Here is an 11,746-nt window from a genome sequence, read left to right as displayed (position 1 = left end):
TATATATACCTCACAACAACAATACCTCACAGAAAAATGTTAAATAACTACCTATTCCTCCATTAGGGAAGGAGCTTCTCTGCTGATCTAGTGACAAGGAGCGACACAGTCAATCTAAAATCATGTGATTCTAATCAACCAGATACTTCGTTGGAGAAAGATGGACAATCTCCTCTCAGGAGATTTATTGTCTATGAAAACCTGTTGGAGGATCAGCTATGAATTGGTTCCAACTCAATGGAACAAGTAAGTTATTTATCTCATCGCATTTCTGAGATTTATGGGAATCAACGGCAAACTGTTAATTTAATCCTGAGGAGATGTTGGTGGACTCAGACCTCTAATTCAGCAGCCCAGCTTGCAATGAGACCATGCTATCAGTCATTTGTAATAAATAATGTGTTTTGCAATAGTGAATTGATGTGTGAAACAATTATTAAATCACTCTAAGACTAGATTGATTGTTCTTTAGGTTAAGTAATTATAAACTAGTTTGTCAGCTTTTTGCATATTTCAAGTAGATACGCATCTTTTTATGTGAATTACCAATTTATTTACATTTTAATTTTTTGCTAGGAGTGCAATTTTTTTAGCGAATCGTTAAAGGCTTGTTTAACTTGCTTATTTCTCAAGCTATATATGAAAGTGTTCAGCACTGGAGATATGGATGAAATGAGTACTGCCACCCCTTTATTGATCTTCACTTGTTCTTTTGAAGACGGCTTGACATAGATGAAGATGCAGCTGCCGTAGGAGATGGAAACAACAATCATGTGGGAAGAACAGGTAGAAAAGGCCTTTTTTCTTTGTTGGACAGAAGGGAATTTTAGAATTGTCTTGATGATATACATGTAGGAAAGAACTACACATATAAGAGTGATAACAAAGATCACTACAGCACAGACTATCATCATCTTCTGAATTAACAATGTGTCTGAGCATGAAATTTTTAGCATAGGTGGTACATCACAACCAAAATGATCAATGACATTAGAGTCACAGAATTCTAGATTCAAAACTAAGCTAAATGGTGGCAGGACTATCACAAATGCTCCTATACAACAACACGTAACTAATGTTTTGCACACGTTGTTACTCATAATTGTCATATAATGCAAAGGTTTGCAGATAGCTACATAGCGATCATAAGACATTATGGCTAAAAGAAAAAATTCACTTACTGCAAAAAGATCTATAAAAAATAGTTGAGTGACACATTCATCGTAAGTAGTTGTTCTGCCATTCATTGATATACTGTCTGTATAGATATCTTGGAATACAGGCAGTTGTAAAAGATATTTCCAAAAAAGAGACATTTTTATGAAAAAAATACATGGGTGTTTTAAGATTAGAATCCACCAATGTAAGGATAACGATTGTCAAATTTCCAGCTACACTCAACATATAGGTGATAAGTAAAAAAATGAAAATTAAAACTTGTAACTGAGGATCTTCTGTCAGTCCCAGAAGGATGAATGTTGTTACTGCTGTTCAATTTCTCATTATTGAGCTTCAGGCTTCAGACAAACCTACATGTAAATATCAGACAAAATTGAACTGCAAAATTCAGTGGAAAAAAATTATATAGTGATTAGAACTCTTTACATTAATTTTATTTGACACTTATTTTCTTTTATTTACTGGAGAAATACATTTTCTGCTTTGTAGTATGCTAAGCATCATAATTTATTACTATAGAGAGGACAAGTGAGACCTCTTAAAATTATTTTTTGTTATTTAGTAAGAGTTAAAATTTCCTTTATTTCTCTTCTATAATTTCTTAATAATGTATTTAACATTGTCTGCTTTACTTGGTGTTAGTGTACTTTGGATTTTAAATACTCCAATTTACATATCTCTTTTAACCTTCAATACTTGTACCTTCCAAATACTCCCTGGATTTCACTTTTCAACCTACTGATTTTGTTGCATTTTTTAAATCATATTTTAAGTCACCATTGAATATAATGAATGACCTTAAAGAATGAAAAAATAATGTTCATTCACGCTTTCAGATCATTTAGTTCAGGCTGACACACATTCATGCAGCATACAACTGTGACATGTCCAGAAGGAAAAGCTCAATGGCTGAATCTCCTCACCAAGATACTGTATACTCACCCTTCTTCTTCCAAATTATACTCTTTCCTATATTTACACATTATCCATTTATTGTCTTCATTATTTTACCTTGTACTTCATAAGTAATTTAAAATAGCTTCATTAGGCATCTTTAAATTACTTAATTTGATAAATAATTATAACAATAGCAAACATTTATAAATCTCCTGACATTGTTCTAAATATATCACACATATAATTCTCAAAGTTAGGAATATATATGATCTCTACTTCTCTACTAAAAATATCTGAAACATTCAGAGCTAAAGTATGTGTTTACTGAATCCCAAGGAATTTGCATGACATTGCAGTTCAGAGTCCCAACTCTAATCACTTCATATTGAGGTTCACTGGGGATTTACTTGATTATTTAATTTAATGAAGACAATATTTATGTTTGTATTCCAAAATCTTAAAGTTAGGTGGCTATGGAATTGATTGTCTAAGAATATAATTGAATAGGAAAGAGAAAATATTAGTGATTGTCTTAACACAATGTTACGTGCAACTGGAAAGAACAAAACTAAAGTTGCTTAATTTATTTGCATGCAATCACTAATAGTATCAGAATTGATGGACATAAAATTGCCCAAATACAACTTGCCATTTTTCCTTGTCTTACTAGTCATTAATTTTTGTGGGGTTTAGTTATGTTTGTGGTTGGGGGTTTTTGGTTCCTTGCTTTTAAGTTGTTTCATATGCTGCTGAATAACTTTTCCATAGGATTTTCTTGGCTGAAATATTTTGAGAAACAGATAGCCAGAACTTTCAGTTTACAGAAACATTGAGTGACTATTAGCAACCCTATTATATATATGTAATAGGAGGCATACAGGTTGAAAAGGTATGGAGATAGGACACATCCATGGTATACGCCCTTCCCAATTTTAAACAATGTAGTGTTCCCTTGCTCTGTTCTGATGACTGCCTCCAGGTCCAAGTATAGGTTTCGCGTTAGAATGATCAAGTGTTCTGGGATTCCCATTCTTCTCAGAGTTAGCCACAGTTTGTTATGATCCACACAAACGCCTTTGTATAGTCAATGAAACACAGATAGACATTCCTCTGGTATTCTCTGCTATCAACTAAGATCTATCTAACATCAGCTACAATATCCCTAGTACCACGACCCCTTCTAAACCCAGGCTGGATCTCTGGTAGTTCTCTGGTGATGTGCTGTTCCAGTCGTTTTTGGATGATCGTCAGTAGAATCTTGCTTTATCTGGGAGGCTGGGCTCTATAAGGAGAAATGTGGGGTCAAGATTGGTGGACAATCTATCAACAATCTGTGTTATGCAGGTGACACAAGCCTGCTTGCTGAAACTGAGGAGGACCTGATGCACCTGGTGCAGAGGGTCAAAGACTGCAGCCTCCAATACAGATTGAGGCTCAATGTCAAGAAGACAAAGATTCTCACCACTGGGCCAATTGGCAGCATCAGGATGGATGGTGAAGAGATTGAGATTGTACACAGCTTTAGTTTGCTTGGATCCACAGTCAACAGTCTTGGCACCAGGAAATTAAAAGACGCATTGCCATGGGAAAGCCTGCTGTTAGGAACCTCTCCAAAGTACTGAAGAGCAATAGTGTCTCTCTGGAGACTAAGGTGCATCTGATACAGGCCATGGTCTTCGCAATCACTTGTTATGCATCAGAGAGTTGGATAATGACCAGGGAGGATAGAAGGAGAATTGATGTCTTTGAGCTGTGGTGCTGGAGAAGAGTATTGAGAGTACCATGGACTGCTAGAAAAACAAACAGATTCATCCTGAAAAGGGTTAAACCAGGTGGCTCCTTGGAGGCAAGGATTCTGAGGCTCCATCTAACATACTTTGGACATATTGTAAAGAGAGACATCATGTTTGGGAGGATGGAGGGACAGTGCAGGAGGGGAAGGCCCTCTATGAGGTGGATTGATTCAGTGACTGGGATAATCGGGATGGGAGTGTCAGAGACAGTGCTATTGGCACAGGACAGAGCAGAGCTTAGGTCGCTATGAGTCTCAAGCGACTCTATGGAACATAACAACAACAATAGGAGGCATATAATCTGCATATTCTACCGAAGTTCTTTATTATGCCAACAAGTGTATATCCTATATTTTGTTCAAATTTTTTTCCCCAGTAAATATTAATCTGGAGTCTAGGGACTATGTCATCCAGGCCAAGATGGGTAATCAGGTAATAATGTCTATTTTTTATTGTTTATCCCTAATTTTCTTCTCAACCATTCATAGATGGTAATTTTTGAGTATTGAGTCTCTAAATTACCTTTGACTAAATGTGAAATGTATCTCATAGGCTACATCCCCATCATTTAAACCATTTTTATTCAGAAAAATTTGCTATATGTGAAACATTGAAGAACATCTTCCTCCCATCTTTTTTTTCTATTCAATGAGCACTGACTTCACCATTATATACTCACGAGATAGATTAATGTCTGCACGGTACTGGGACTTCACCATAGCACAGGGATATAAATCCAGTCTCAGAATAGATAAAATCCAAGATGAAATGTTGAACTATAAATAAGGGTATTATTTTCAGGAGTTGACTCTCTAGTTGACATACTTTTCTGTTTCCTCTTTGCTAGATTTTACATGATACCGCTTACTGGTACACATAACTGCTATAAACTTGATTACAATCCATATAAAATTATAGTACAGAGTAGAACTGCATTATAGGGTTTCAGAGGCTATCAATCTTTATGAAAGCAGACCATATTATCTTTTCATTTTAATGACTAGTGGATTCCAACCCTTAACCTTTTGATTAGTAGTCCAGCATTTAATCATCTGAGTCATATGACAGAGAGACATCAAGTAGTTATTTATATATTTAATCAGCTTTTCTTTTTTCTTGAAACCATTTTTTTATCTTCAGAGCTCAAAATTTTGTTTTTATCTGAATCTAATTCTACATAAAATACTTCTGTAACAAGACCAAATTTTAAACCAAAGAGATGCATTCTTGTTCTTTTGAGAGCTAAGCTTTTTTTTTAAATGCTTTGGATAGCAAATTAATAATCTCTTCATATTCATCATATTGTGTTTGAAACATTAAGCTTTGAAAGTAATTTTATATTGCAAATGACCAGCAAATATTTCAGTCTAGTGTCTGTGTGTGCAGATCTTTATTACATAAGTATGTTTCTTGTAAATCTTTCCCTTATAATTATTATAATATTTCCTATTAATGGTTTCTATAACTATAGTTCTAAGGAGAAGTAAATTATGTAAAATATTACTGGATTTTAAAAATAATTGCTAACATTAGCAATTTATTAATATTTAAATTTAATATTATGTTTTAAGAAAGAAAAATATTATTAGCTTTTTCACTTATTTCTTCTCTCCTGTCTGTATAAGGCATACTGTAAAAATTACTGAAGTAACAATACTTTTCATACTTACCCTTAGAGTTGTTGTTGTTGTTTGTACCATAGAGTCTCAGAACTGACCCATAGCGGACCCTCTGGCAGGTTATCAGAGGCAGTTAATTACATGAAAGGAAATTTTTCATAGCAGTATTTTATAGCATCTGTGCACAGATTATTTCTAGATGTTCATAAGGAGATAGAGTGGACACGTGTGAATACTATTTTTTGAGCCATACTCAAAAACAAAGGCCTTTGAAATTTCTCAAGGATATTTTTCTACCAGAGGGAAGATACAATTTTAAATCAAGGATATGAGTTATTATTCTGTTTCTATATAAAATAAGTAAATTCTAGGATGCCATCACCTAATAGGGCTGGGCATGTGATGAGTTATTGCTAGTAAGGTATAGTTAATTTGAATGTGTTGGTCAGAAACATTAAACATTAAAGTTAATTAACATATATAGTACATCTTTAACAGGTAGCAACAAAATCAACAAGCGAAAGAGCCCTTGGTGATATACAAATAGGTCACTAGGAAACTTAATTGGTTCTGGCACTAGGCCTTACACAGGCATTAAAGGGACAGTGCCCTTAGGGACCAGAAGATTGAAAACAGTATTAGATAAACTATGATGACGTTGGGCAATTTAAGTAACTGAAAAAAATGTTAAAAATTGTCTGATAAAATATAACTCACAAAACCTCTTTTCTTATATTTTCATTCAATTGCCCCCAAATGTTGGATTTTTTATTGAGATTTTAATGAAAGATAATAGAGAATTTGGATTTCAGTTCATTCATTGTACATTTTCCTCCTTGCCCACTTTGCCAACCCCTCAGTTCTCTTTTCTCTTTGAGAAGAAAAAAAAATTATTTTATTGTTATACAGTCCCCCTACCCCCAGTCCACCTTACTACGCAGCTCTTGTTCTGGACTCTTGCCATGAAAATAATACCTAATCATATATCCCTTTCAAACAGTTCATTCCCTCATCTGTTGCAATGCACTGTATATTATTTATCACCTCTTTTCTTAGTTTTCTCCCCAAACCTGATGTCAGTCCTGTTTTATAACAATGACATTATGTAGTATTTGTCCTTTTGTTATTGAGATATTTCACTCAAAATAATGTACTCCAGGGTTACTAATTTTGTATACTATTTCATGTGTTCCTTGTTTTTCAATGCTGCATAGCATTCCATTGTGTGAATATACCAGAGTTTCTCTATCCATTTGTTTGTTGATGGGCACTTGAATTGTTTCCAACTCTTTGTTATTGTAAATAAAGCAGCAATATACAGATGTTCATATATCTGTTTGGGTGGTAGTTCAGGGGTTTTTTAGGATATATTCCCAGTAACGGAAATGCTGGGTCAAATGGTATTTCTATTTCCAACTTTTTGAGAAGGCACCATACTGTCTTCCACAGTGGTTGCTCCATTTTACACTCTCACCAACAGTGAATAAGAGTTGTAGTTCCTCCAAAAACTCTTCAGCATTTCTTGTTTGCTGCTCTGTTGAATTTTGTTATTCTAACTGGAGTGAGATTATATCTAATAGTTGTTTTGATTTGCATCTCTCTTAAAACTAGGAAATTTAAGCATTTCTTCATGTGTTTCTTTGCCTTCTAAATATCTTCTTTAGTGAAGTATCTGTTCACATCCTGAGCCCATTTTGCAATTGGTTTGTTTACCAATTTGTTATGGTGCTTGAGTATTTTATAAATTCTAGATATAAGTCCCTTATCAGACATGTATTAGACCAAATATTGTTTCCCATTCTGTGGTTTTCCTTTTAACCCTACAGAAGAAGTTTTTGGATGTGCATAGGGATTTGATTCTTAGAATATTCCATTCATCTATTTTATCCTATCTTTCAAGAGTGGGATAGTTCAGTCAAATGATATTTCTATTTCAAAATTTTTGAGAAAACACCAAACTGTCTCCAATTTTACAATAATGGTTGTAACATTTTACATTCCTAACTGCAGTCAATGAGAGTTATAGTATCTCCACATCCTAGTAAGCATTTAATATTTGCTGTCCTTCTGAAGTTTACTTTTGTTGTTGGAGTGAAATAACATTTAATTATTGTTTTGATTTGCATCTCTAAACCCAACAGTGTGGAAACTACAGAACAGTATCATTGGTTTCACGTGCAAGCACGATTCTACTAAAGATTATCCAAAAACAACTGGAACAGCACATCAGCAGAGAACTGCCAGAAGTCCAGGTTGGGTTTAGAAGGGGTCGTGATACTAGGGATATTGTAGCTGATGTTAGATGGATCTTAGCTGAAAGCAGGGAATATGAGAAGAATGTATATCTGTATTTCACTGATTATGCAAAGGCGTTTGACTGTGTGGATCATAACAAACTGTGCCTGACTCTGAGAAGAATGGGACTATCAGAACACTTGACTGTACTAATGTAAAACCTATACTTGGACCAAGAGACAGTCGCCAGAACAAATCAGGGAAACACTGCATGATTCAAAATTGGGAAAGGTATATGCCAGGGATGTGTTCTATCTCCATACCTTTTCAACCTGTATGCAGAACAGATTATCTGGGAAGCTGGGCTCTATGAGGAGAAGTGTGGCCTCAGGATTGGTGGAAGATCTATTAGCAACTTGCGTTATGCAGATGATACAACCCTGCTTGCTGAAACTGAGGAGGACCTGATGCACTTGCTGCAGAGGGTCAAGGATTGCAGCCTTCCATATGGATTGAGGCTCAATGTCAAGAAGACAAAGATTCTCACCACTGGACTAATTGGTAGCATCAGGATGGATGGTGATGAGATTTAGATTGTTTGCAGTTTTAGTTTGCTTGGCTCCACAGTCAACACTCTTGGTACCAGTAACCAGGAAATTAAAAGACGTATTGCAATGGGAAAGTCTGCTGTTGGGGACCTCTCCAAAGTACTGAAGAGTGATGGTGTCGCTCTGGAGACTAAGGTACATCTGATACAAGCCATGGTCTTTGCAATCACTTGTTATGCATCAGAGAGTTTGACAATGATTAGGGAGGATAGGAGGAGAATTGATGCCTTTGAACTGTGGTGCTGGAGAAGAGTGTTGAATGTACCATGGACTGCCAAAAAACAGAGTCATCCAAGAGAGGGTTAAACCAGGCTGCTCCTTGGAGGCAAGGGTTCTGGGGCTTTTTTGGACATACTTTGGATATGCTGTAAGGAGAGACAGGTCCTTGGAGATTCACATCATGCTTGGGAAGGTGGAGGGACAGCGTAAGAGAGGAAGACCCTCTATGAGGTGAATTGATTCAATGACTCAGGTAATCGGGATGGGTGTGTCAGAGGCAGGGCAATTGGCACAGGATAGAGCAATGTTTAGGGCTGTTGTACATAGAGTCGCTATGAGTCGCAAGCAATTTGATGGCAAATAACAACAACAACAATAGTTAAGTATTTTGATAATTTCATTTTTTTTAGCATATGAATTTCTTTTTTGGTAAAGTGACTATTCATATCTTGTGCCCATTTGGAGGTTGAGATATTTGTCTTTTTCTTTTTGAGGTACTGTTATATTCTATAAATTTTAGGTAAGAGTACCTTATATCTCATTGCCATTTTTTTGTCTCCAGTCTGTGGGCCTCATTTTTATCCCTTTGCTCCATTAGAGAGGTTTTTTGTTTGGGTTGTTTTAGTTTGGGTTGTGGGATTTTTTTTATGTTCATAGAGATTTTATTTTCAGACAATTTTCATCTAATTTATCTTCTCCTGGTTGTAGATTTTTTCATTATACTTGGAAATCTACTGAAGAAATATGTTAAAACTTCTATAGTAATTGCTAGTTTTTCTCTGATGAACTTTATAGTTTTTTTTAATTTTACTCCTAGATTTTTGATTTACCTGAGTTTTATTTTATGTATAGTATGAGGTCTGAGTTTTGCTTTAATTTCTGCAGATGGTTTCACAATTTTGACAGTATAATTTGTTAAAGAGGGCTTTGTGTCCTTATTTAACTATTTTTGTTTACTTGTCAAAGATCAATTGACCGTAAGCATATAAAGTGATTACTGGGTTCTCAATTATATTACATTGATAAGTGTGTTTGTTACTGTATCATTACCATGATGTCTTGATTACTATGACTGTGTAGTAGGATTTGATATCAGGGAGTGTAATTCCTTATACCTGGTTTTCTTTTTCAATAATGATTTTGCTTACTCAGTATTTTCTTTTATTCCAGACTAAATTGGAAATTGTTTTTTTTGTCTCATTAAAGAATGTAGGGTGTGTCTGTATTGGGATTGAATTGAATCTGTATATTGCTTTTGGTAGAATTGTCATTATCATGATATTGAGTCTTCCTTTCCATGAACATAAATATGATCTTGAGTCTATTCCACTTGAATTTAAAAATCATCTTAAGAATATGTTTGAAACACTGAACAGCAATGGTTGAAGATCAGATGAATTGTGGTATGACATCAATGATATAATTGATAAGACAGCCAAAGGTTACTAAAAAGACAGAAGAGAAAGAAAAAACTAAAATGGCTATTAGAAGTAACCCTGAAAATTGCACTTGGGGGTCAAGCAAACAAAACAAATGGAAGAGATTCTGAAATAAAAGAGCTGAAGAGATGATTTCAAAAGCTTGGTAAGACAAAGTAAACTAATGTAATGGAATGTGGAGGGATCTAGTATTGGTGAATAATAAGGAAAGAACTAGTTCAGTAATTCTCAAGCTGAAACAACTGAAAAACAAATTCAAGCCTTGAGTTGCAATACTTAGAGATACTATGGGCAAAATCTTGAATGATCCAGGAAACATCAAAAGGAGACAGGGAAGAATCACTTTACCAAAAATAATTGGCTGACACAGAAATATTTCAGCAAGTATCATAGGACCAAAAGCCAATGGCAAGGAAGTATGAACTTTAAGCTGCACTGAAGGCATGGGGGAAAAGAAAGCCCCAGGAATCAGTGTAATACCAACTGACTTGTTTTAAATGACAGATAAAACTCTGGATATGGTTGCCAATCCATGCCAGGAAACTTGGAGAACAGTTGATTTGCTGACTGATTGGAAGAAATCCATATTTCTTCCCTTTCCTGGAAAGATGATCCAACAGAATGTGAAAATTATCTAACATTATAATTAATATCACGTTCAAGAAAAATACTGCTGAAGATCATTGGAAAATTGGAAAACAGCTAGAATAGTACATAGAGAACTGCTGGAAGTTCAAGTTGGATTTAAAAGAGTTCTTGGTACTAGTTATATCATTACTAATATCAGAAGGATTCTTCCTTAAAACAAAGAATGTATAATTGTGTTTTATTACTGTATTTTACTGTGTTGATTATAACAATAATGAATGGGAACCCCAGAACACTTAATTTTGCTGCTGAAAATCTTTTATCTAGACTAAGAGGCTATTGTGTTAACAGATCAAGAGAATGTTACATGGATTAAAATTAAGAAAAGTGTGAGTCAGGGTTCTATCCTTTGTCCATACCTATTTAATCTGAATGTTAAGCATATTATTTGAGACGCTTGACTCTATGAAGAAGAATGTGGCGTCAAGTTTGGAGGAAGAATCATCAATAACCTTCATTATGCAGAAGACACAATCTTGACTATTAAAAGTGAGGAAGACTTGACACACTTGCTGCAAAAGATCAAACAAGATGCATTGCATCTCAATGTCAAGAAAACAAAAATCTTCACCATTTGCCTGATAGGCAACATCATGATGCTGTTGTTACGTGCCATCATGTCACCTGCTATTCATAGCAACCTTATGTACAACAGCTCTGAATTCTGCTCTATCTTGAGAAAAACTTATTGCCTCTAAAACATTTATTGCCTTACCCCCGTCACTGAGTTAATCCACCTCATCGAGGGTCTTCTCGTGCAGTGTCTCCACCCTCCCAAGCATAACGTTTCTCTCCACAGACTGGTCTATCCTTGCAACATGCCCAAAGTATGTCAGACAGAGAATCCTTCAGAATCCTTACCTCCAATGAGCAGCCTGATTTCACCCCCTCCATGATGAACCTGTTTGTTCAACTAGCAGTCTACAGTATATTCGATACTCTTCTTCAGCACCACAGCTCAGAGACATCAATTCTCCTTCTGTCATCCCTAGTCGTTGTCCAGCTTTCAAATGCATAGCACATAATTGAAAAGATCATGACTAGGATCAAGCAAACCTTAGTTCCCAGACTGACATCACTGCTTTTCAATATGCTGGAGATTTCCGACA

At 35.3% G+C, this 11,746-nt stretch overlaps 1 pseudogene; it reads right to left on the bottom strand.

The window, feature by feature from the left end:
- Positions 1–572: 572 nt before the first annotated feature.
- On the bottom strand, positions 573–1,503 carry LOC102867658 (annotated as a pseudogene).
- Between the last annotated feature and the right edge of the window lie 10,243 nt (positions 1,504–11,746).

The sequence above is a fragment of the Elephantulus edwardii genome, unplaced genomic scaffold (genome assembly GCF_000299155.1).
Source record: "Elephantulus edwardii isolate Elephantulus edwardi_28Jun2011 unplaced genomic scaffold, EleEdw1.0 scaffold00030, whole genome shotgun sequence".
Classification (NCBI taxonomy): Eukaryota; Metazoa; Chordata; class Mammalia; order Macroscelidea; family Macroscelididae; genus Elephantulus; species Elephantulus edwardii.
The sequence above is the reverse complement of the archived record's forward strand: the minus strand, read 5'-3'. Positions and strand labels throughout refer to the sequence as shown.